A 26,984-nucleotide genomic window follows, 5' to 3' on the forward strand; every position below is an offset into this window, starting at 1 on the left:
AGCCGATTATTTTATGCTTTCATCAATACCAGATGAAAAACCGTTTGATGATGGAGGCACGCCGCAGAGGTACTTTTGCTTTTCAAAATACGGTATTTCGTTTTGTGGAGGATTTTGCCCCCCAGGTTCTGAAGATGCGTGCTGAGTTTAAAGGTGTAATGAAAGTGCTTTTTGATCGCGGATTCAGACCCTCTCTTCGAAACCCAGCCGATCTTCGAATTACGCTTACTACTGGAGATTATAAGTGGTTTAAATCAGTGAAGGAGGCTGAGGCGTTTGTTGGAAGTCTCCCAGCCACCTCGTCTTCTTCGGAACCGGCCTGACCTTCTAAAATGGTTGATAAGTACTTCTCGAAGTAAAACTATCTTTTCCGAACTCAGACTTTACTTGAATAATTCAGTCATTATCTATTGAAACTCTAAGGGCTGTAGTCAATCTCTCCCTGGACTTGGTGCATTTTTTCTAAATAGATAATTTAAGTTTAATGTTTCCCTGCGAACTTTTAGATTTTACCTGTGTAATCTATTTTATTTTTGTATAACCTTATCTATAGAGAACTACAATTGTCTTTAACTTGTTTTGGAGGTTTGGAGTTTTTATTGAAGGCCTCCCTGTTGGTTGATTCATAGTTTAAGTTTTGCTTTTTTTTCTGTAAATGGTTGATAAGGACTCTCTTTGAATTTTATAATCTCCCCTTTTTCTCCCTCCCTTTTTTTTCTTTTAATCTTTTATAATTTTTCGCGGGTAGGTTAGTTTTAGTTTTCTTCTGATTTTCTTTGTATTAAGTTTTATACTTCTGTTGAAGTTGTTCCTATTTATAATTCTGTTTTCTAGTGCATAAATTAGTTACTATTTGCTATATTATTTATACGGAACTTTTGTTAACGACACAGAACTGGAAGTCATACTTGGGTTAATTTTTTTGGTAGAGCTAGCTGCTTTTTTAGGTAGCCATCTAATTTTGGGTTGCGAGGGGGGGTGGGTTCTCCAGTTCCAACACTACTCACTGTTTCTTTTGTTTTCCTTTGTTATTCAGGACATGTCTCTGTTTTGATTCTACGGATCTATGTTTACATTTTTGCTCCCAGACTGTTATTATACTGCTTGATTTTTTATATGCCTGCTGCCTTCTATGCACTAACAATTGATGCTGTGATTGTTATATGGTTATATGGTTATAATGGTTAATTCACTTAAATTTGTGAGCTGGAATGTAAAGGGACTGAATCATCCTGTTAAAAGAAGGAAGGTCTTCTCCCATATTAAACAACTCAAAGCTGACATTGCTTTCCTTCAAGAAACTCATATTCGTAGTTTTGGTAATTCTCGGCTTCTGTCAAAGTGGGCGGGTCAGCATCTTCATTCATCCTTTGCTGCCAAAGCTAGGGGGGTCTCCATCCTTATTAATTCAAATATCCCTTTTGAACTCCATAATAAGATGTCTGATACAAATGGCCGTTTTATTATTGTTTCTGGTAAATTATACAATACTAAAGTTGTACTAGCAAACCTGTATGCTCCCAATTTTGATGATGTTAATTTTTTTGAACGTTTTTTCTCCTCGCTACCAGATTTAAACTCATACTCTCTTATACTGGGTGGCGATTTCAATTGTTGGTTAGATCCTAATTTGGATCAATCGTCCTCTGTTACTAGACTACTTACTAAATCTGCCTTAGCTATTCACTCTTTTCTCTCTAATTATGGTATCTCTGATATATGGCGTTTCCTTCATCCCACTGAGAGAGACTACTCTTTTTTTTCACATGTTCACCATACCTTTACTAGAATTGACTACTTTTTACTCGATAATCAACTTATTCCATTTGTCTATTCTTGTGACTATCAGAGTATACTGATTTCTGACCATGCCCCAATTACTTTGTCCTTAAATTTTCCTGGTCTCCCTCAGAGGAATAAACACTGGCGTTTTGACTTGACTTTATTATCGGATGATGATTTTCTAAAATTTATTAAGGATCAGATAACCTTTTATTTTAACACCAATACATCATCTGAAGTGTCATCCCAGATTGTCTGGGATGCCATGAAAGCATATTTGAGGGGTTAAATAATTTCCTATACAGCAAATCTTAATAGAAAGTCCTGTGCAGATCGATTAGACCTCATTAATCAGATTAAAGAATTGGATCAACTGTATGCTCAAACTAAGAATCCTGAATTATACAAGAAGTGTGTAGAACTTCAAACTAAATTTAATCTTCTGTCTACTCAACCTGTCAAACGCCAACTTCTTGAAAGTAAGAGTCGCTTCTATATTCATGGTGACAAATCTGGTAAATTTCTAGCCAATCAGCTGAGACGTTCCAAAGCCAAACAACATATTACAAAGATACGGAAGGAGAATGGAGACTTTACATCGGATCACTTAGAAATCAATGACGCATTTAAAAATTTCTATTCTCGACTTTATTCCTCTGAATCTTTGAATGACAATATCTCTGTTGATCACTTTTTAAATAATCTGAATATTCCTTTGCTTTCATCTGATTTTAAAGCCAAACTTAACGCGCCTATTTCATCAGAAGAAATATCTTTTGCAATTTCTGCATTGTTTTCAGGGAAATCTCCTGGACCTGATGGGTTCCCCGTAGAATTTTATAAATCATTCTCTTCACTTCTTTCCCCTCAGTTATTCTCAGTATTATCTGACTCATTTAATTATGGTAAATTGCCACCCTCTTTTAATGAGGCATCTATTATTCTTTTATTAAAAAAGGGTAAAGACCCAACAGAGTGTTCCTCGTATAGGCCGATTTCTTTGCTCAATGTTGATGTTAAAATCTTGGCCAAAGTTTTGGCTTATAGATTAGAAACTGTTATCCCCTCTATTATTTCTGATGATCAAACTGGTTTTATTAAAAATCGTCTTCCTTCTTTCAACATTCGGCGTTTATTTAACATTTTATATTCACCTTCAACTGGGATTCCTGAATGTGTTATTTCCCTCGATGCGGAGAAAGCATTTGATCGTATAGAGTGGAACTACCTTTTTGCAGTTTTAGAAAAATTTGACTTTGGTCAAAGTTTTATCTCTTGGATCAAATTGCTGTATTTGTGTCCTACTGCCTCTGTTTTGACTAATTTTCAGAAATCCCAGTTATTTAATCTCAAACGTGGCACCCATCAAGGATGCCCTTTAAGTCCCTTTCTCTTTGATTTGGCTATAGAACCTTTGGCGATAGCACTTTGAAATTGTCCTGAATTGACCGGGATTTGGAGAGGGGGTGCTGAGCATAGAGTTTCTCTTTATGCTGATGACTTATTACTTTTTCTTTCAAATCCGTCTACATCCTTACCTCCAATGTTTTCACTTCTTGATCAGTTTAGCCAATTCTCTGGCTATAAACTTAATTTACATAAGAGCGAACTTTTCCCAATTAATAAAGAAGCACAAGAATTAACATTTCGTGATCTCCCTTTTAAAGTAGTTCATAATCAATTTACTTATCTTGGGATTACAGTCACAAGGAAGTTTAAAGATCTCTTTCGTGAAAATTTTGCCAATCTTTCATATACTATAAAACAGAGTCTGTTACAATGGTCACCTCTATCAATGTCTTTGGTAGGTCGTATCAATGTTGTTAAAATGTATGTTCTCCCTAAACTTTTATATTTATTTCAATCAATCCCAATTTTTATTCCTAAATCTTTTTTTGATTCCTTAGACTCTATTATTTTGTCATATCTGTGGAAGAATAAGCGCTCTAGAATTAATAAAGTTTATCTCCAAAAATCTAAAAAAGAGGGTGGCATGGCTTTACCTAACTTTTGTTTATATTATTGGGCAGCCAATATACGTTGTGCTACCTTTTGGTCTTTTTTCCATGGCCAACCTGAGTGCCCTAATTGGGTGGCAATGGAGTTGAGTTCCGCTAAAGATTTATCTATCTCTGCACTTCTTGGCTCTGTACTCCCTAGTAGTTTGTCCAGATTAATTGTTAATCCTCTTGTTAAACACACTTTGCGTATATGGGCTCAGTTTAGGAAGTTTTATGGTTTCCATGGTTTTTCCTTTTCTAGCCCTATCTTACATAATAACCTTTTTTTACCTACTAGGTATGATTCAGCATTCCATGATTGGTATAGGAAGGGCATTAGACATTTTGAAGATCTTTTTATTGATAATCGCTTCGCATCTTTTCAACAGCTCTCTGCTAAGTTCAATCTGCCCAATGCTCATTTTTTTAGATATCTCCAAATTAGACACTTTATTAATCCTTTAATTCCTAACTTCCCTGAAATGCCTGAGAAAAATGTTATGGATTTCTTTCTTTCTATTAATCCACTAGGTAAAGGTTTAGTATCATTTATTCGTGATAAATTAGCATCCTTACGGCGTGCCCCTGTGGATAAAATTAGAATGGCTTGGGAGCATGATTTAAATATCTCCTTATCTGATGAGACTTAGGATTTGATTCTCAAATCGGTTAATTCAACCTCTCTTTGCGCTCGCCATTGCCTTCTACAGTTTAAGATTGTTCATAGAGCCCATATGTCTAAATCTAAACTATCCCGATTTTACCCTAACATTAGTCCTCTCTGTGATAAATGCAAAAGGAGTGAGGCCTCTCTCATTCATATGTACTGGTTTTGTCCTAGCTTGGAGAAATTTTGGAAAGACGTCTTCATAACGTTATCTTGTATTCTGAATCACCACCTAGAACCTAACCCTTTAATTGCTTTGTTTGGTTTTTTGGGTGAGACAGATTTACGTCTGAGTTCGACTAAGTGTCGAATATTATCTTTTGCTTCTCTCCTGGCTAGACGTCTAATCCTCCTTAGATGGAGAGATGTTGCCTCGCCCACGCATGCTCAATGGCTTAATGATATTATGTCCTGCTTAGACCTTGAAAAAATTCATTATTCAGTTCTTAATTCGGATACAAAGTTCCATAGGGTCTGGGGACCTTTTATTGAGTATTTTCATAACCTTCCTCTTAACTAAGGTTTTTTTTTTCGGTCCCTCGCTTTCAGCTCCTTTTTTGTTGGTAGTAGGCATTAATATCTTCTGTTGCTAAGTGTATTTACAGTTTTGGGGGTTTAAATGTCCTGATGTATACTCTCTAGATTGTGTTGTGGTTGGTCTGGAGTTCTTTTTTGTTGCGGGGTTTGGGGAGGATACTAATTTTACATGTCTTCAATTTGGGCGCTTTCTCAATTATCTTCTTTTGTATTATATTATTATTGTATGTTTATTTTTGCACTGTAGTAATGTTCTTCATTTCGATCTGGGTTTTTTTTATCTGTAGCGATGTAGAAAATGTATAAAAAAACTAATTTAAAAAAATAAATAAAATAAAAAAAATAAAAAAAAGAATGTGGAGTTCATGACATGCATTAAATGAGGGAAACAACAGCTACATTTAATGAAAAACACGGTGCTGGGGGTTGGAAGAAATAGAATGTAATGATGAGAAATTAAGGTAGGTAGTAGCTCAGAAGTCTGTAACAAGACAAAAAGGCATATTTCTGTGATGGAACTGCTATATAATTCTGCGTTGTTTTATCCTCAATCTTCTAAGGACAGATGCAATTGTTCTTATTGCTTTCAAGTGCACCTGGGGCTCTACTGGAGAGCAAGAATTATGTGATGTGATGCTACGCTCTCCCAATTTCATTCAAGATATTGGATTCACTCTAATACTTTAATGGCCAAGGCATTTGTCTCGTCAACATAATCAACTTCCAAGATATCAGCAGCCACGTTAATAAAATAAGACAGACATTAAACAGAATTGGGTTGTTAAAAAGGAATTGGGGAAAAAAAGTAGCATTCTGGCAATGAGGAATGCAATAATCCAGGGTCAAAATTTGATTTTGATCAGTAAAACAATAACAATAGGAATTGAGAGGCATTTTTACTAACAAATATAATAATAGTAATAGCAAAAGCAGATAACATCAAGTGCTTGATTGTTTCTCAATATAGATATTTGCATACTTAAGAATCCCAAGATCATTTTCACCTCTGCCTGAATTATTAAAACCAAATCCTCCTCACACGCACTAATCACGGGTAGACCAAATTAGGAACCTATTAACCACTATGTGTTTCTAACCTTGAACTATTTCAACAATCAATGTCCTTCCTGTTGTAGATTTACAAAAGTGCCTCTAACCTGACACTTCCATGCCAGAAAAATACCATTGAGAAAACAAAATGTAGCTGTAGCTAGTTTAAATTTTAGCAATTTTCCCAAAGCCTGTACTGAAAACTGCTAATAGAACAATATTCTTGATAAGCACCTCACCTACCTCAATAGAGGACTGAAGTGTTCCCCATTGACCGAAAGACGCATATAAAAAAAATGTCAGCAAGACAGCACCTTACATTCATTCATTGAACCAATGGGTTTCCAACATCCATTGTTCACACCTGACATTGAATCAAACTACACAGACTGCAACAGGTCTCAGTAAAGCAAAAGAAAAATGTTTCATTTTGTAACTCTAAAACATAAAGCTAATCAAAATAAAGCTTTACGTGAGGCGGACGCATGGTAGCATGATGATATATGCATTTGCATATGCACTTGACCCACAACATCAATTTAAAAATAGTCATTATCGATTTTAGTGATTGTTGGGAGTTAGATATTGGAAGAGTACCACAGTTTTTCTTTAAATGAAGCAATGAGATGTTCATTGCCCACAAGTGGGTGTAGAGAGCTTCTGATCTAACTTTTAATGCAAAGGAAAACACCTCCAAGAACTCAGCAAAGCAGTCAATGATCCATCCATATCTTGATGAGTCCTGAGAGAAGCTTAAACCAGAAACATTTTCACTCTTAAGTTCATCGTCCACCAGAACCTCAATTAATAAGTTATAGTGGGAGGGGGGCGGTGGAAGAGTGACAAGTGACTCTGGGTAGAATTATTAAACGACTGTTTTGGGAAACGGGGGAGATCTGAAAAATATAGGGTCTCGACCTAAAACGTCTACTGTACTCTTTGGCATAGATGCTGTCTGCTCTGCTCAGTTCCTCTAGCATTTTGTATTTGTTGCTTGGATTTCCGGCATCTGCAGATTTTCTCTTGTTTGGGAAAAAAGAGGTTTTGTTATTATTGGTCTTGGCTTTTTTGTAAAAGAAAAGGAAGGAAATCCTTGCATGAGGATATCGGTTGTACAATTGTACTGACAAATTAAGTCCTGCTAAATGTAATATGTGTTGCATCATGGCTGAAGTTTGTTTACTTACTTGTTTATTTATTGATCAACTGATTGATTGATTGAGAGATACAGCGCAGTATGATCCTTGACTGATATGCTCATGGAGGGCTGAATTTTTGGAGGTGGTGTCCTTTGTATTAAAAGTTAGATCAAGACTTCTCCACACACTGGCACAATGAGCCTATGCCACCCAATTATACCCATGAGACCAATTAACATACTAACCCTACACATCTTTGGAACGTGGGTGGAAACTGAAACAGCCGGAAGAATCCCACACGGTCACGGGGAGAACGTATAAACTCTTTACAGACAGCTACAGAATTTGTAAAGACCAAGGATTCAGGCTGTATACTGCATACATTCTCTGATATTAAATTGAACCATTGAGCCCAGGTCACTAGTACAGTGACACTACCACGTGGATTGGACTACACAAGGGGGGAAATGGTAAAGTCCCTCTTTCTATTAATAGGGGAATTAGTAAAACAGTCAGAAAGTAGAATATTTGGATGCACAGTCCAAATAGTATAGCAGAAGCTGCTAAAGGCTGATTTTCAATGGCAGAGCACTTGCTCCATGCTGTCAACTTTCGTCACTGAAAATTGCAGAAGATACATGCTGGAGGCAATGGGGAAGAACAACACAGCTAATCTCAACAATAAAGTAGATCAACAACGGCAAATTATTAGAGAAGCTCAAGGCTTCGGGCTGAAAGATTAAACAATAACAGGAGATATAAGAAAACCTACCAGAGCCAGAGTATTACTTCAGGAAATAGGAACAAGGAAGGTAGAAAAAGAAAATAAGAGAGATGTTTTAGATAAAAAAATAAATATAAAGAAGTTCTCAACTCAACATACATGGATAGAAAAGATTTAAAGGGACATGCATCAAACATTGGAAAATGGGACTGGCTTAAATGGGCATCTTAGTCTGAAGGGCCAGCGTCTGTACTGTAGTATTCCATGACGAACATCACAATCATAGCAAAGTACAGCACAGAAACAGGGAGGTTGGCCCATCCAGTCCATGCTGTAACTTTTTAAACTGCCTACTCCCATTGACATGCACCAGGACCATTACCCTCTATACCCCTATTATCCACATACCTATTCAAACTTCATTTAAGCGTTGAAATTGAGCTGGCAGGCACCAACTTGTGCAGGCAGCTTGTTCTACACTCTCACGTCCCTCTGAGTGAAGCAGTTTCCCCTCACGCTCCCCTTACACTTTTCACCCTTCACCCTTAACCCATGACCTCTGGCTGTAGTCCTGCCCAACCTCAATGGAAAAAGCCTGCTTGCATTTACCCTATCTCATAATTTTGAATTCCTCAATCAAATCTCAGCTGGGGGGAAAAAACACCGCCTGAAATAAAAAAGCACTAAGGTATTAAAAAGCAACTTAAATACGTAAAAGGAAAGCTTGCACACAATGGTATGAGCATCAGTGGGTAAATCTCACACATTTTGAACTGAATTATTGAATAGAATGCACTTTGTCAGACTTCAAACGTTAGTTTATGTCGAGATCTGGCAGTTGCGATTTTCATCTGCGAACTCTGAGCTCTGGGAGTAGATAATTCATACCTGGAGAATCGAAGTTACACCACTGAGTGCTTGTTGAGAGTTGTAGCCCCTCAGATTAGTTTACATTATTAATAACAGAGGAATAGAAGATGAAAATTTACGATTGCACAAAGCGTCCTACATCTCAATAATACATCAAAGTAATGAAGCCTACTCTGCTTTGTGCCTTTCCCACAGTGCATTGGCATCTGTGAGATCAACCGAGACACCAAAAAAGAACGATTGTATAGAACGGGCATATGGAATCCGTATTTCCACACTTGGTTTGCAGTTGATTAAGAAGTGCTATGAACCATTGGTGGCTTATATCGCACCAAGCTCTAAACATAGCAGTAAGCAGTATTGAATTCACAGATAAGAAGGTTGTAACCTATGAGGCTTTGCATATTGGAAGAACAGAAGGCATCTCAAGGAGATCGGCCCAAAGATCTTTCTGTACAGTATCAGAAGTGGAAATAGAAGGGGTCAGAAAGAGAGTGCATCACTAATCCCCAAAGAAAACACCCCAGCTCAAGCCAGATGTTGACACCCCAGATGTCAAGCAGTTAGGGCTAGATGAAGGACAGTCCTTTGACAGAAGTATCTAGAAGACATTGCACAGAAGCAAAGCTCAAATACTGGACTGTTACTTGAGGTTTCTTCTTTTAACTCCATATTAAAAGAGTGATGCAACATGTCATATTGGTTGGTAACTCCAGGAAGTGTAGAATGCAATTAACTCATCGACTTGCCGTTGCTGATTCATTGTATAATGTCAAAAAGGTTTCCAGAGCTTCTGTTTTTAAAGAGAAAGCAATTGTAAGAAATGGTGCTTTTCACAATAGACCATTTTCATTATTCTCAAGGACTTCTCACAGATAACAGAAGAAATTACAGATACTACCAAGACTACTGGCAACAACAGTAAAGCTGTTGCAGTCATTTTTTTTTTAATTTGAGCTTCCTCTTGTATATAATCCTGTCAACATTCCTACCAGATCACCACCCCCACCACTGCTGAAGTTAGCAGCTCAGATGACAAGGACTTGATATCATTGACTATCTACTAGTATTCTAGCGAGTGGAGCGATGTAGATCACGCCATGTGAACACATCGAGAAGAGAGTTGAGAGGGAAAAGCAGTGGAGTTGGGGAGTCAGGGTGGGCAAAGGAGAGGAGTCGAAATGTGGCAGAAATTCATACAATATATTCCTCAGTTTAAGAATCTGTATGTATTTCTGGAAAATATTTTATGAAGCAAATTTTCTTAAATCAAAACAGCTGGACAAAATCTATTATGGGTATTTTGGCATAATGCGTTCATATGGGCAGAGACCAACATGGACTGTTCTTTTATTGTGAAAGATAGCTCTGGAAATTGAAGATACACACCCAAAAAGTTAAGTGCTTTTTTTTTTTGGAAAAATCTATAGATTGAACATCTGTATATCAAGGAATTGCCAGGTTTGTTACCAGCTCACGACTCAATTTTCAAATATTATTAAGAAAATGCAAGGAATTGGCAATTGTTCTCTCTAATTCAATTCATTCACTAATAAGTATTGCTCATCAACTGGAATTGTGTATCACCATGTAAATGGAGAATTTCCATGGGTGATGTTAAAGTCTCCAGATTTATTAGGTGGAGAATGTAGTGTCGCAATTAAACTAGAACATTGATGTGCAGCTCAAAGACTTAACAGAGAAGACCTTGCAATCCACACCACCTGCACTGCTCTGCAAATCTAGACACTTGAACCACAAAATATACATGTCGGAGGCAACAAACAACATGGCCCATTCAAAAGTAAGTCAGGACAAAGGATCACTTTTTAAAATTATCAATAGTAAGCATTTTAGATACACAAAAGAAAGCAACTTAACCACCAAATCATAAATTGAGCAATATATCATAACAATTCCTGCCACATTTCCACTCCTGTTGCTCCTCTCTCTCCCAAGGGCTGAGGGGCCAGACTGGTGGGAAAACACAGGCACACAAACCTAGTTCTGATGTCCAATCAGCAAAACCCTAGGGCTACGAGTCTGAAGTCCCCTGGGAAAGTCTGAGGCCCGATGTCTGTGAGTCCACGAGCCCACTGAAGGCCCGGAGGCCTGTCCTAGGGTTGGAGGACTATCTGTATGTGTGAGTGGGTGTGCACCTGGGTGGGAAATAGGAAAGGGGCTTGTTTTACTGTTGCTATTTTGTTGTGTTCTGTATTCTTCTGCCGAGCATTGTAGCCATGCTACGTTTGGCTCTGGAATGTGTGACGACCATTTGCGGGCTGCTCACAGAACATCTGTAGGTTGTTAAATAAATAAATGAATCTGAAACTGAATCTTAATTTAAAACAGACAGCAACCAAGTTCCATATGCCAGCAATTTCCTTGTTCCAGGGCCTGCAAGAACATCTCTACATTGGTGACTCAGCGCTCTCTTTCTGTGTTTCAGCTGACATTAATAGAGCATCCAAACATGCTTCTCCTGGGTTATGACAGCATCTGAACTCTTCAGTTGATTTACACTTCAATATCACTTTCCAAGGTAACTATTAAGTTATATTTAGAAAGTAGGAATTAGTCAGCTGTTGCCAAGTGTTTTTCCAAAGAGTTGTGCATCATTTGTAATTCCTGCTTTAAGAACCATTATACTTATCTTGAAGTGTAACAAATAACTTACTTGGCATGTTACGTCTTCAAAGTACGAGTATACAACATGGAGAATAGGACTTTCAGCCCACTGAGCCCATACCAACCAGCAGATGGCCAGTTGAGTTGAATTCTCTCCAGATTTCCATAACTCTCCCCCCACCACCTTCCCACTTTGCCTCCGTGTTCGAGATTCTACCGCTCACTTACACAGGGCAATTTTCAATTATCCGACTAACAAACTTGACTTTGGGATGTGGGAGGAAAATGACAGGAACCCAGAATGACCCAAACCTCACAGAGTCAGCACCAGAGATCAGGACTGAACCCAGATCACCACTGCGCTCTTCTAAAGCAGGAAGGAAACTCACCAGCAAGGGCAGCATTGGAGCGTCTGGATGGGAAATTCAAACCCTACATCAAAAACCCATTAAGTGAAATGTTAATGTCATATACCGTGTTTTTAACTCTTTATTGTGTTGCCATTGCGCAATTTGTTTTTGTTTTTGCGCATGGGTGGGGGTGGTTGAAGTTTTTCCTTAAATGGGTTCCATGGCTTTCTTTGATTCATGGCCATCCATGGGAAGACAAATCTCAGGTTTGTATACTGCATAAACACTTTGATAACATATGTACTTTGAATCATTTGATTCATTGCTGCTGCATCATTCCAGGCAGGACACTGAAAGTCTGGAAGCCATTGAAAGGGTGCAGAGGAGATTTACAAGGATGTTGACTGGATTGGGGAGCATGCTTTATGAGAATAGGTTGAGTGAACTTGGCCTTTTCTCCTTGGACTGACAGAAGATGAGAGGTGACCTGATAGAGGTGGATAAGATGATGAGGGGCATTGATCGTGTGTATAGTCAGAGGCTTTTTCCTAGGGCTGAAATGGCTAGCATGAGAGGGCGTTATTTTAAGATGCTTGGAAGTAGGTACAGAGGAGATGTCAGGGGTAAGTTTTTTTAACACAGAAAGTGATGAGTGCGTGGACTGGGCTGCCAGCAACTGTGGTGGGGGTGGATATGATAGGGTCTTTTAAAAGACTCCTGGATAGGTACATGGAGCTTCGAAAAATAGAGGGCTATGGGTAACTCTAGGTAATTTCTAAGCTAAAGACATGTTTGGCACAGCTTTGTGGGCAGAAGTGCTTGTATTGTGCTGTCAGTTTTCAATGTTTCTATGTTAGAATCAGAAATTAAGAGGTAGCATTGATGTTTTAGTTTACAGGTTGAACATGCAGAGAAGCCTTAAAGAGGTATTAATTTTGAAATCAGCCTTCAGTGTCTGGTCTCAGATAGAGATTAAAGCACATTTTACACTTGCCACAAATGTTCTTACACAAAGGGGCTTCCTCTTCAAGATCCAAGTACATTGCATTAACTACTAAAAGTAGGAACTGTTGAATTCCAAGAGATCAAAAGCTAGGCTCCTGGCCATGGAGACTTTGTTAGCTATATTTTTTCCACAGTTATTTGTTCCAAATAGATATGTCCTTTATCAGTGGATGAAGAGCTTTTGACTCAGCTCGCTATATCCAACTCACACCAAAGCCACAATCATATTTACAAGAGTTATCAAAAGTACTAGCTGTGAAAGACATGGGTTTGGGTCAGAACTAATAGGTAGACTATCTGCAATAAGGACACTTGTTGCAAACACACACCATGGGACAAATTGCCAAACTAGTCAACAATCTTGAAAATTGTATAGAGCAATTTTCTTTCAATTATCCTGCCACTTCACAATTCTTTTACTCTTTCAGCCTTGGCAATAGGCTGCCCATGTTTTCAAATGTTATGTCCAAGTGAAACTGTGCAGAATTTTTGTCTAGCATAGTGCAACTGTCCTTTAACTACTTCCATACTATTTAATTCATGCGCACATTAGAAAAGTTGCCCAACCAAGGACATGTATATACTTCCACTCTTTCTACACAAGTTCTTAAACTTTCATCACAAGTTCCATCAAAGGAGCTGAGTACAGTCTTTAAAACAATGTGCATGATATCTTCAGTAATCTTTCTATCATTACTAATCTGCTTTGATCACAAACTATGATGAAACTTCAAATGGATTAATTAGTCAATAAAACGTTCCCATCAAAATGTTATGGATTATGAGTTTATATTGAATTATCGTATTCCTTTCCTTATACATTTCTAAATCAAGCCCAGGGATTTACATCTCCAGAATATTCATCCTTAGATTTTCCTTCACTTTTCTCTTCTAGATATTTCAGTCATTCAAGATACAGTCCTCTGCAGAATGTTAGCTGTCATTATTAATACATTACACCAGGGTGGCACAGTGTCCTCTTCCCAGCACAGTGCGATTCTTTGATTGATTTGTCACTTATGATTTCACCAATATATCAGACTTCAATTGATGCAGTTCTCATTACAGTAAAACTGAATAAAATAACCTCCTCCTTTCTTTGCCCTCCTGTTTATGTGATTTATTGTGATACCTTTGCCAACGTCTGGGTTCAGCAAAGTACTTTACGGTTAGTATGCCTTCAAAATTGCCAGAGTTGCAGAATGAAGAGAAAAGTAACTTTATCAGAAGCCACATGATAACTTTAGTGAGTTTTATTAAATATTGCTCAAGACCTGGAGGGAGGGGGCGGAGTCCTCTCACTCTTGAATGAGACAATGCTGTGTGACCTTTTGGCAGCCCCGGTTTAAAATTGCTAAAGAACCGTGGCAGCCCTTCACACAGTCGATCGCTAAATTGTTAGCTGCCCTAGAATATATGCCCAAGCCTCTGGAACTGGAACTTGATCTCCCAAGTCTCTATGTCGGAAGCAAGAGTTCCAAGGATGCCCACTCAGATCCACAATTAATGCAAAGTAATTGAAATCAGATTATCTGATAATTACATTTTTCAGCAGTACATTCTTTGTTGTGGTTGGTTGCATTGCTCACTTCAAATTATTGGTAATTTAAATTCTTATAAGCACACACTCAAAAATATAATTATCACCAGAAGACTAAATTTAGTTTGACAGCTTGTTCTGAATTACTTGGAATGGAAGTGGTAATTTATCAACATTTACTGTGAATCCATTGTTTTTGTAAAATTAATTATATACTATATCTAAAAAAAATTCCTGAAAAATTGAAACTGCCAAAAAATACCCACACCAGTTTTCCAATTTATAAAGGCATGTTAACATTTCACAAAGGTGCCCTTTATCAGAAGAGTTCGATGCAAGGACGCATCTAAAATATGAATCAGTCTATTCACGTGCTTATAAGCTCACAGTGTATTGCCAGAATTAGCATAAGATTTTCACCTATTTTCATTTATTCTGCTTCTCGACCTTCTTGATTATGCAGGCTGGCATTAATGAAACTGCCAGGAAACAGCTACAAGAGAGATTGATAGTTGAAGCCTCATTACATCTCAATGCTAAAATGTGCAGCAGCAAAATACAGTGTTCATTAATATCCATGACGCACGTGCTTTAGTGTGAATGACTATATCTCATTTATATTGCACAAGTGGGAGCTCAGGCTCATCCCAATGGCTTGGAAAGTAAAACTGCCACAAGCCCAAGATTGTGTAAGGGCACTAACTGCTCAAGTATACACTCAGTAGTGACCTTATTAGGTATCTCCTGTACCTAATAAAGTAGCCACTTAGTGTATCTTCTGCTGCTGTAGCCCAGTCACTTCAAGGTTCGATGCATTGCGCATTCAAAGATGCTCTTCCGAACACCACTGTTGTACGTGTAGTTATTTGAGTAACTATCACCTTCCTGTCGAGCTTGAATCAGCTTGATCATTCTCCTCTGACCTCTCTCATTAACAAGGCATGTTCACTGGATGTTTTCACACCATTCCCTGTAAACTCTAGAGACTGGTGTGTGTGAAAATTCCAGAAAATCAGCAGTTTCTGAAATACTCGAGCCACCCCATCTGGCACCAACAATCATTCCACGGTCAAAGCCACTTAGATCATACTTCTTTACATTACATTAACAAACTCATCTGCAGTTAGCAGTCACCGTTTTGTGGCAAATAAACATCTTATAATTAAACGCCAGCCACATTAGCAGATCAGGGAGCTTACTGCTATGTTCTGCACCGCTGCCTACAACCATACCGCCACCCCACCAAGCAAGAACGCTAAGAACGCTCTGGGTAGAGCTTTACAGCATCATGAGCTCTCCACAAAACAAGCATCCAGATGGTCTCTTCATAATTACAGGAGTCTTCAGTCACGTTCACCTGCAGGACATTTTTACCCAAATTCAACCAACATGGCACCATGGACACCAAACAGACTGGACCACGTCTATACAAACAAAGATGGTACTTACAAAGCCATCCCACGCCCTCATAAGAACATAAGAAATAGGAGCAGGAGTAGCTATCCGGCCCATCGAGCCTGCTCCACCATTCAATAAGATCATGGCTGATCTAGCCATGGACTCATTTCTACCTACCTGTCTTTTTCCCAAAACCCTTAATTCCCCTCTATGCAAAAATCCACCCAACCTTGTTTTAAATATATTTATTGAGGTAGCCTCCACTGCTTCTTTGGACAGAGAATTCTACAGATCCACCATTCTCTGGGAAAAGCAGTTCCTCCTCATCTCAGCCCTAAATCTACTCCACCAACCCCCACCATTTTGGCCGCTCTAACCACATCTCTATAATGTTAATACCATCATATTGACCACTACTGAAAATAGAGAAAAGAGTCAAGAAGACCAACGTTTTATGGCCTAATGAGGCAATTTCTATGCTTCAGGACTGTTTGCAACGGACTAACCGGCAGATGATCAAGGAGCTCGCCACGAGCAGAGAAGACACAGATCTCGAGGTAAGTGCCTCATCTGTCAAAGGCCTCATCTGTTACTGGCTACACCTACATGTGTAGATTATATCAGTACCTCAAGAACAGTCTTCTCACAGCCCCTCCAGAAGCCATGGCTGAACACAGAGTTGCACTCCCTATGAAAAGCTCAGCTCGCTGCTTCAAGTCTGGAGAGAGAACAGCTCTCACAGCATGGACACAAGAACTTCTGCAGATGCCGGAAATCCAAAGCAACACTCACAGAACGCTGGAGGAACTCAGCTCACGGAGCAGCCAAGAGAAATCTCATCTTAGGCATCAAGACAGCAACGAACACATACACACAAAAATTCAGGAGCAGCTGTCCGATAACGATTCCCAGCACATCTGGCTGGGCATCAAGGGCATTACTGACAATGACAGGAAATAGAGCATTGATTGTACCAGAGATGCCTCTCTTCCTGATGCTCTAAACAACTTTAATGGACCCTTCAAAGCATGCAAGACAATGCTGGCAACAAAAGCAACCCCCCCCCCCCCGAGGTGAGCAGCAACTGTGACAGCAGCAGATGTGAGGACGCTACAGCGATAACTCCCATAAGGTTGTCAGGCCAGACAACATCCCAGGCCAAGTACGGAGGGAGTGTGCACGCCAGCTCACAGACATCTTCAAAACCTCACTCACCCAGGCTGCTGTCCCAACATTTGTCAAATCAGCCAACATCATCCCTGTATCAAAGATCTCTACACTTTCAGAACTAAGCAATTACAGCCCAGTGGCAGTGATGCCAATTATGAAGTGCTTTGAATGGCTGGTAATTACACACATCAAAAACTCGATTACTGCCACACTGGACACTCACCAATGTGCTTACCAACAGAACCACTCTATGACAAGATGCCATAGCATGTCATGTACCCGGCCCTGACGTACTTAGAGAACAAAGACACTTATATTAGAATTCTGGTTCTAGATTTCACTTTGGCATTCATCAAAATTGTCCCATAGACAATGGTGAACAAACTCCTAACTCCTCGGTCTAAATAAATAATGTGTAGCTGGGTGTTGTATTTCTTAACCCGCAGACGTCAGATAGTCAGCATGCACAACCACTCATTTCTCCACATCATCCTCAACATGGGTGCCCTCTAGAGCTGCGTGCTAAGCGCACTATGGTACACTCTGCTCACACATGACTACGCCACCAGACACCCGAGTAATCACATTGTCAAGGTTGCCAACGACACAACGATGGCGGGGCTCGTCACCACCAGAGGTAACTCAGTCAACAGAGAGGAGGTGGAAAAACTCGAGCCTGGTGCCTGGCAAATGACCTCTTCTTCAAGCACTCACAGTCCACTTTACATCAGCGGCACAGCAGTGGAAACAGCGAGCAATTTCAAGCTCCTGGGAGTGCGCAACCTGCTCAAGCTCTCATGGACCGAAAAAAACATCCTGCACAAACCAGAAAGTTTACCAATGTCTCTACATTCAGGGGAGGCTGAAAAGAGCTGGACTACACACATCAATACTTACAACCTTCTGATGCACAGTAGAAAGCATCTAACATGTTACATCACTGCATGGTACGGAAACTGCACCGCAGCAGAAAGGAACGTTTTATAATAGGTTGTCAAAACTGCCCAACATATCTTCAGCACCAGCCTATCTGCCATCAAGGGCATACTGTACCGATAAAAGATATTCTCCACACCCCCCCCACCCCCCAGAAGTTTTCTTGTTTTACAACATTGAATCACAGTGGATTTAATTTGGCATTTTTGACACTGATCAACAATTTTCTACAAATTGCTCTAAATTTATTACAATTATTAAACACAAAATAATTGATTGCATAATTACTTACTCCCTTCAGCCATCAGGTCAGTATTTAGTAGATGCACCTTTGGCAGCAATTACAGCCTTGAGTCTGTATAGATGGGTCTCAATCAGCTTTGCACATCTGGACACTGCAATTTTTCCCCATTTTTCTATACAAAACTGCTCAAGCTCTGTCTGCTTGCATGGGGATCATGAGTAAGCAGTCTTTTTCAAGTCCAGCCATAAATTCTCAATTGGATTGAGGTCTGGACTCTGACTTGGCCACTTCAGGATATGAACTTTGTTGTTTTTAAGCCATTCCTGTGTAGCTTTGGCTTTAAGCTTGGGGTCATTGATTTGCCGGAAAACAAATTGTCTCCCAAGCTGCAGTTCTTTTGCAGACTGCATCAGGTTTTCCTCCAGGATTTCCCTGTATTTTGCTGATTTCATTTTACTCTCTACCTTCACAAGCCTTCCAGGGCCTGCTGCAGTGAAGCATCCCCACAGCATGATGCAGCCACTACCATACTTCACGGTAGGAATGTTGTGTTTTTGATAATTGTTCAGTGTTTGGCTTATTCCAAATATAGCATTCAGTCTGATGATCAGAAGGCTCAAGTTTGGTTTTATCAGACCATAGAACCTTCTTCCAGCTGACCTCAGAATCTTCTGGCAAACTCTAGCCCAGATTTCATGTGAGTTTCCTTCAACAGTGGCTTTCTCTTTGCTACACTCCCATAAAGCTACGACCGGTGAAGCACCTGGCCAACAGTTGTATGTGCACTCTCTCCTATCTCAGCCACTGAAGCTTGTAACTACTCCAGAGTTGTCATCGGTCTCTTAGTGACCTCCCTCACTAGTCCCTTTCTTGCACAGTCACTCAGTTTTTGAGGACGGCCTGCTCTAAGCAGATCTTCAGCTGTGCCATATTCTTACCATTTCTTGATGATTGACTTAACTGTACTCCAAGGGATATTCAGTGACTTGGAAATTTTCTTGTATCCATTTCCTGATTTGTGCTTTTCAATAACCTTTTTGCAGAATTGCTCGGAGTGTTCTTTTGTCTTCATGGTGTAGTTTTAGCCAGGATCCTGACTCACTAGCAATTGGACCTTCCAGATACGGTGTATTTTTACTACAATCAACTGAAACACCTTGACTGCACATGATGATCTCCATTTAACTAATTCTGTGACTTCTAAAACCAACTGGCTGCACCAGTGATGATTTGGTGTGTCATGTTAAAGGGGTGAATACTTGTGCAGTCAATCATTTTGTGTTTTAGATTTCTAATTAATTTTGATCACTTTGTAGAGATCTGTTTTCACTTTGACAAGAACAAGTCTTTTTCTGTTGATTAGTGTCGAAAGAGCCAGATTAAATCCACTGTGATTCAATGTTGTACAACAATAAAACATGAAAACTTCCAGGGGGTGTGCAGGGTGAATACTTTTTATCGGCACTGTAATATAGAAAAGTGTCAAGAAATGGCTAGCAAGGTCATGAAGGATCCCACCCCCCCAACTCATGAATTTTTTGTCCAACTCCCATCAGGGAGGAGACGATGTAGCTTCCGCGCCAGGACCACCAGACTCAAAAATGGTCACTTGCCCCAAACAGTAAAGCTGATCAGCCCCTCCACATTCCCAACCACCACTACTTTATCATTTGCCGTCAGTCACCTTATGTACAGACACTCCTGTAACTAGTGTCGCCTTATGGGGATACAATCCGCTCTGTATTTAGTATTTCAGTAATATTTGAGTAATATTGTAAATATATTAATTGGTTGAAAATTCATTGCTGTTTGGTTATGGGCTATACGTTAAAGTACATGAACGTCATACATCATTATGCCAACGCGTCATAAGTGCATGCCTTACCAAAAGTAAAAATGAAATATATACATGCTCCCAGGCTCTCATCTTTTACTTTTGATTAGTATTACGTTTTGGAGGTACCAATTTTAATGCAATCAATCTATGTGGGCATATAAACTCTTTCATATTTATAATTGTTTTTATTAATGTGTTCTTTATATCTTACTGTGTTTTTCTGTACTGCAGCGGATCCAAAGTAACAATTATTTCATTCTCCTTTATATTTGTGTACTCAAGTGACATTTAACAATCTTGAAAAAGAAATCATGAATCTTGCTGCTGCTTTGTCTCAGCATAGTACAAGAATTTCACCCTTGATGATGCTCCCAGATCTCTGAAGTAAATTTTAAGGAATGTAAACCTTCCAACTCTGAGGAAAGAATCTGTCAACTGAGAAAACGCCATCACACTTCAGACACCAATTTGTTTTAGTTTTGGGCATGCTTTGCTTTGTGTAAGAGTCACACGAACTAGTAAACAGAAATTCAGCTGGACCAGAATATAAATACTTGGGCTACTAAAGCAGGAAAAATATGCCAACAATCCATAGACTTTTCACTAAGTCTAAGTACATTTATTTTCAAATAATGTATACAGTATACAACCTTGAGATTTGTCCAAGCTATGAGGAGTGTAATGGATTTCTGCTTGACTGGATGAGTACTGCTCCAATAGCACTTAGGCTCTATGCCATCCAGGACATAACATCCCAGATGATTAATATCTTATCCTTTGCCCTAAACATTCATTGCCTCTACTACTAGTGCACAATGGTGACAGTGTGTTCCCTCTCCATAACACACTACAGTTATTTGCCAGCAATTTTGAGATACTGAAATAAATGAAGGTTTAACCTCTGACCTATGGTGGGAACAGTACAACTGTCCTCAGCATCCAAATACAGGCCACAATATATATCTTTACTTTTCTTTCAGAAGGTGCCATCTTTCTTTGCAAACTACAAACTTTTAAATATCCTATGATTTTGTAATCAAGCTAATAGTAAACAACTATGCAAAGAAACATTCTCAACCTTTATACAACAGCCCCGCTAGAAGGGATAGTACAGGGAGCTGATAAATAAAGCATCAGCATTTGTCTTGAAGCACTCTATTATTAAACAATGCCACCAACTCAAAGCATGAAGACCCTGGCAACTGATTCTAGCATTTAACGCACTTGTATAACTCACTTGCACAGCAGTCAATCCACATCCCCTAAGGTAGCAATGATATGCAACTTGTTCCTTTCACATAGAACACCTTTTATTCATGCAAGAACTACAACAAGAATCAACCCTATGTCTTCTTTCATATCCCTACAAAACTAATCCAAAGTCAATTAAGTCATACTTGATGAAAAGGATGTAAATTGTGCTCAAAAAGCCCCCTAACTTTGGCAATTGTCATATAACTGAGTGATAGTCATTCTTGTTCATCAATGAATCACCAATATGATCAATATCATATTGCTGCAGTCCTCAAGAGTGTAATAAATCTTCAATTACCTAAATTACTAAGGGCCTTCTGGTACCAATAAATCTACAGCCTTCATTTGAGCCAACATCTTTAGAAGAAAGCCTGTGTTTCTCCATACCCCTGCTACTGTTTGCATCAAATATTTACAGATAAGGGTTAATGCTAGCTCTCACAATACTAAACACTTAAACCATTCTATATATAAACCTCCTCATCCCCCGGGGCTCAAAACAGCCAACTAATTTCAGACCTTCTATCAAGGAGACCTCAAGTACAATTACTTTCTTCCCTTTTCTTTGAAGGAAAGTGCAGGTAGATAAACAGAATCCTCTGTAACAGACATAGTAGAGTGTATTTGAAGTTTACAGCTCATCCATTCTGTGGATGAATTACTCCAGTCTCTGGTGGTTAGCCAATTCTGGATTTCTACCTTAAACTATGACAAGAGATAATAGTGTTGAAGACTATGTGCATTGTCATCCCAATCAAATGAGCTTCATTTTCACTTTTCATCCCAGCAGAAGCCTTGCACCTTGCTGCTAAGTATTAAATATTCTCTTGCAACTTCTGCTCCACAGGATAAATGGAATTGTAAGCCCTTAACTATTTTTGTATGCTGTTAAAAGTCTGCCAGCAGACTCACTTTGTACAAGGTTATTTGAATGTTTCAGTCATTTCTGGAGACTTTGACATGTTTAACCCCATCCCTCCTCCAGTAAGATCTGTGCAATGTTGGGGACTTGGCCCCTCTCCTGTCAGCGCCGCTTTCCAGTGTTTGCTCCATGGAAGATGGGCTGCATCGTGTTTGTCTGCTCCAACCCCGCACAGGATAGGAGACAGCTGCATGCTCGTTCTTGCAGAACCGTGGCTCCCGAACAAGATCCCATGCACCATCAATCTTCAGGCCATGCCACTCAGGGATGGTGCTAATATTATTTATTGTGACGTATGCACTGTCGTAATTATGTGAGCTGGGTGTGATAGTATGTACTGGCCCTGGAGAAAAACTGTATCGTTTAACCATATACATGTGTATAGATTCACAGAACACTAGAGCACAGAAACAGCCCCTTACACCCACCTAGCCCATGCTGAGTCACATCTGCCTAGTCACATCAAACTGCACCTGGTCCATAGCCTTCCATCCCCCTCCCATCCATGCACCTACCCAAATTTCCCTTAAATGTTGAAATCAAACCCACATCCACAACCTCTGCTGGCAGCTCGTTCCACATACTCACCACCCTCTGAGTGAAGAAATTCCCCATCATGTTCCCCTCAAACATTTCACCTTTCACCCTTAACCCATGACCTCTAGCTCTTGTCTCACCCAACCTCAGTGGAAGAAGCTTGCTTGCGTTTCCCCGTCTGTTCCCCCCATTATTGACTGAGTGACAATTAAACTTGAGCTTAAGCCCAATTGCGTATAATTTTGCTCAGAATAAGAAACTCGTCTGATTACGCATCTTCTTGAACAACTTTTTCCTCATCCTCTGGCCATCCTCAACTAAATGCTGCTGACCCTGAACGTACCAGGTGCAGCTCACTGCCACCAGTAGGGTAGCAATACTCAGCCCTCCTTCCACCGGTGTCCAATTTTCTATTTATATCTCTGCTGAGAGATTACTACTGCTTGGTAAATTGGTTTATTATTGTCACATGTACGGAAGCATGGGGAAAAAACATGCCTTGCATATGGTTCATTCAGATTACTTCACTCCACAGTGCAATGGGGTAGTTCAAGTGGAAACAGTAACAGCGTATAATAAAAGGTTACAGTACAGAGAAAGTCCAGTGCAGGTAGACAACAGGATGCCAGGTCATAACGAAGTGGATTGTGAGGTCAAGAGTGCACGTCAATGGTCCTATAACAGTGGGATAGAAGCTGTCTTTGAGCCTGGGGCTACATTCTTTCAGGCTTTTGATGTGATGGGTGGGGGGTGGCATTCTGAGTTGGGAAAAGAGCGAATATCCAGGGTGGGTGGGATCTCCGTGATGGCAGCTGCTTTACGAAGATAGCAAGATGTGTAGAGAGAGCCCATGGAGAAAAGCCTGGTTTCCGGGATGCCCTGAGCTGTGTCTACAACTCTCTGCAGTTTCTTGTGGTCGTAGGCAGAGTAGCAGTCACACCACGCCATGATGCATCCAGATAGGATGTTTTCGCTGATAAAAACTGGTGAGGGGGTCAAAGGGGACATGCCAACTTTCTGGTGAACACTCTTGTCTTGATCAAGCTGCCACTTGAACAATGGGAAAATCAAAATCAGCCCCAGTGCACATGGTGCAAGCATACAAATTCTGTCACTCCCTGCAGAAACCCCTGTTCAGATTAAACAAGATTTCACCATCCCAATGAAGTCTAACTGCAGTTTCAGTCCTTTGTTCCTCATAAAATCCATTCTCATTCACGTCTCCACCCTAACACAGCTGTCGAAACCCTTATCTCTCCACTTCCGACTAGATTAATATGTATTCTTCTAGTCTACTTCCCCTCCCCTACATCTGCAATCATCAATCAGTTCAGCAAAAAAAATCTAGTGCTCTTACCTGATCCTGTAGCATGTTACGAAGTCCTAAATGACTGATATTAGCTCTTGACCGTCCTAATTTATTTCTTCAACTCTATCTAACATTACATTCACCCCCAAGTATTCAGTTGCTCTTGCACAATCTAACTTCTGTTATTTGGGCTCCAGTCTCTAAGTTCTTCTCTAAAATACACCATTAACTAATATCTTTTGAGTAATGTTTGGTCAAGCTTTCTTCCTCCTTCCCCCTCTCCCTCTCTGTGTTCTACATTAAAACATGAGCCATGGCCCATGTATGTCCACCTGTGGCATCACAGGTATTCAGTCAGCTTTTTGGCATGCTGGCCTTCATCAGTCAGGAAACTGAGTATTAAAATAGGGATGTTATGACACCACTGTAGAAGGCCACGGATAGGAAAGCTTTCAAGCAGGAGTTTCCAGCCTGGGGGTTGTGGACTCCACGGTTAACGGTGGCATAAAAATGGTTGGGAACCTCTGGTTCAGAGGGATATGAGCCAAATGCAGATAACTGAAACTAGCTTAGCTGAGAAATTTGGCCAGCAAGGACCAGTTTGGTGAAGACCCTGTTTCCATACTGTATGACCCTGCAATTCATAAAACTATATAAAGAGCAGTTGTTGTATTAAAAGGAATGGGATCACCGATTTGACGAGCTGTAACACATTTTTTTTCCAAGCAACAAACACAAGGAGCTCAGCAGGCCAGGCAGCATCTAGGGAAAAGAATACGCAGTCAACATTTCAGGCCGAGAGCCTTCAACGGAACTGGAAAAAAGGATGAGAAGGTGGGGGAGGGGAGGAAGAAGTACAAGGTGGCAGGTGATAGGTAAATCCTGGAGGGGGGAGGGGCAAAGTAAAGAGGTGAGATGGTGATTGGTGAAAGAGATAAAGGGCTGGAGAAGGGGGAATCTGATTGGAGAGAGCAGAACACCATGGAAGAAAGGGAAGAGGGAAAGGCACCAGAGGGAGGTGATGGGCAGGTAAGGAGATAATGTGAGAGAGGGAAACAGGAATGGGGGAATGATGAAGGAGATGGGACAAGAACCGGAAGTTCAAGAAATTGATATTCATGTCATCAGGTTGGAGGCTATCCTGAGTGTAGCCCATCACAGCAGTAGAGGAGGACATGGACTGACACGTCGGAATGGGAATGGAAAGCTGAACTGAAATGGGTGACCACTGTAAGATCCCGTTTTTTCTGGTTGGTGCTCGGCAAAGCATTTTTTTTCAAGATGCCATTTTATTTCCATGCATTTTTCTCATTTATTAATACATCCAGGACAGTAAACATTCAGAAAAGCCAGTCCAGTGAAATTTACTATGCATTCTTACAAGTGTTAAAACAAAAGAAAGCGAAATGGAGCAGAAAGAGTAAATTGAGCAAAAATTGTATAAGCACTATTAAATGGAAAAAAAGGAGAACAGGAAGGAAATTTGTTCAAGGGAGCATTTCACAACTAGCTGTCATTGGTTACATTTAATTAACAGATAGATGTCAATGTTTCCACTGAGTTCGTTTATTCCATTTTCATATTTGTTCAGCAGTATAAAAACCAAAGAAAATTATATGTTTTTCAAATTCAGGCTGGCTTCAACTTTTTATGAAATCACACAGTTAGCCTCTAATCAAAAGAAGTTCTGGGATGTACTTTAACACACAAAATGGTGAAGGAACTCTGCAGATCAGGCAGCACCTAAGGAATGAAGAGTCGATGTTTCGAGCCAACACACTTCACCAGGATTGCAAAGGAAGGGGGAAGAAGCTAGAATAAGAGGTGGGAGGAGGGGAAGGTGATAGGTGAAGCCAGGTGAGAGGGAAGATTGGTGGGTGGGGGAGGGGGGGATGAGGGGGAATGAAGTGAGAAACTGGGAGGTAATCGGTGGAAAAGGTGAAGAGTTGAAGAAGAAGAAGGAATCTGATAGGAGAGGAGAGTGGGCCATGGGAGTAAGGATTGAAGGAGAAGCGCCAGAGGGAGGTTACAGGCTGGTAAGGAGAAGAGGTAAGTGGGGGAACCAGCATTAGAAATGGGAGGGGGAAAGGGAGAAAAATTTCCAGAAATCAGAGAAATCGATGGTTATGCCTTCAAGTTAACGACTACCGAGACGGAATATAAGGCATCATGTGCCGTGCTCAGCTCCTGCCACATCACTTTGCATTTTCTGATCCACTTTCTGTGGTAGGCATCAAGGTAATGCCTTCCACATTCCCATGTCAGTCATACAGAACTTTCCCGACTCATAGTGCAAAGGTCATAAAGCAAATACCCAACTTAGCAGAACAAGCAAAAAAAAAATCCTATCTCAATGCTCAACCAGTATCACTTCCTATTTTCCACTGAGAAACCATTCTAAAATGCTAACAATCAGAAAACTGGAAGATTCATCAAGATAATGAAATCTCCATTGTGATGATTCTTTCATTCTTTTCCATCCAAAATATAATTGTAGCATCCATGCTATTCTTTCCTGTTCAGTGATTCCATTCAAATCCGCTCATTCGTGTTTTCAATGCAAACACATACAGCATCAGTTTATTCTGCTTCCACTGTTGAGGATCAACTAGCCGTTACCTTCTTAACTTCAGCTCTCAGTATTTCAGTCAGCTCATCAGTGGAAATTTTCCCTTATTTGCTCTCAGTCCCACAGCAGTACCCCTGAAAAGGGTGGTGTGCTGTAACAAAAAGTCAAACTGCAACAAGGATCTACAATAAGGATTCGAGCAAATCCTCAACGTGAGCCCAAGTCAGGAACAAAGTGGAAAGTATGAATTAAAACATTAATAATACACAGAAAGATTCAAGATTCAAAATTGTTTAATGCCATTTCCAGTGCACAAATGTAAAGGAGAATGAAATAATTGTTAGTCCAGATCCAATTCAGCACAAAAAAAACACAGAATTATTATTTTTTAAATCCAATAAATATAAATACATAAGATAGCGTAGATACCCAGTTTGATTGTATGTCCATAAAGTGTCTGTACATAAGCTGACTGACAGAAAATGATAAAGTAGTGGTGGTTGGAGGTGTGGAGGG

The 26,984-nt window shown here is 39.9% G+C and overlaps 1 protein-coding gene across 6 annotated transcripts in view; it reads right to left on the reverse strand.

The window, feature by feature from the left end:
• The window catches only part of pitpnm3 (PITPNM family member 3), a 626,734-nt gene that overhangs the window by 439,205 nt on the left and 160,545 nt on the right, over positions 1–26,984 (reverse strand). Inside the window, exon 1 of one of the 6 annotated variants that reach the window (XM_073053470.1) lies at positions 23,948–24,036. The exons of the other annotated variants lie outside the window; for them this stretch is intronic. The gene's annotated coding sequence lies outside the window, so the exon portion shown is untranslated. Of the gene's footprint in view, positions 1–23,947; positions 24,037–26,984 lie in introns of those variants that run through there. 6 annotated transcript variants of the gene reach the window in all.

This window comes from Hemitrygon akajei, chromosome 8 (genome assembly GCF_048418815.1).
Source record: "Hemitrygon akajei chromosome 8, sHemAka1.3, whole genome shotgun sequence".
Classification (NCBI taxonomy): Eukaryota; Metazoa; Chordata; class Chondrichthyes; order Myliobatiformes; family Dasyatidae; genus Hemitrygon; species Hemitrygon akajei.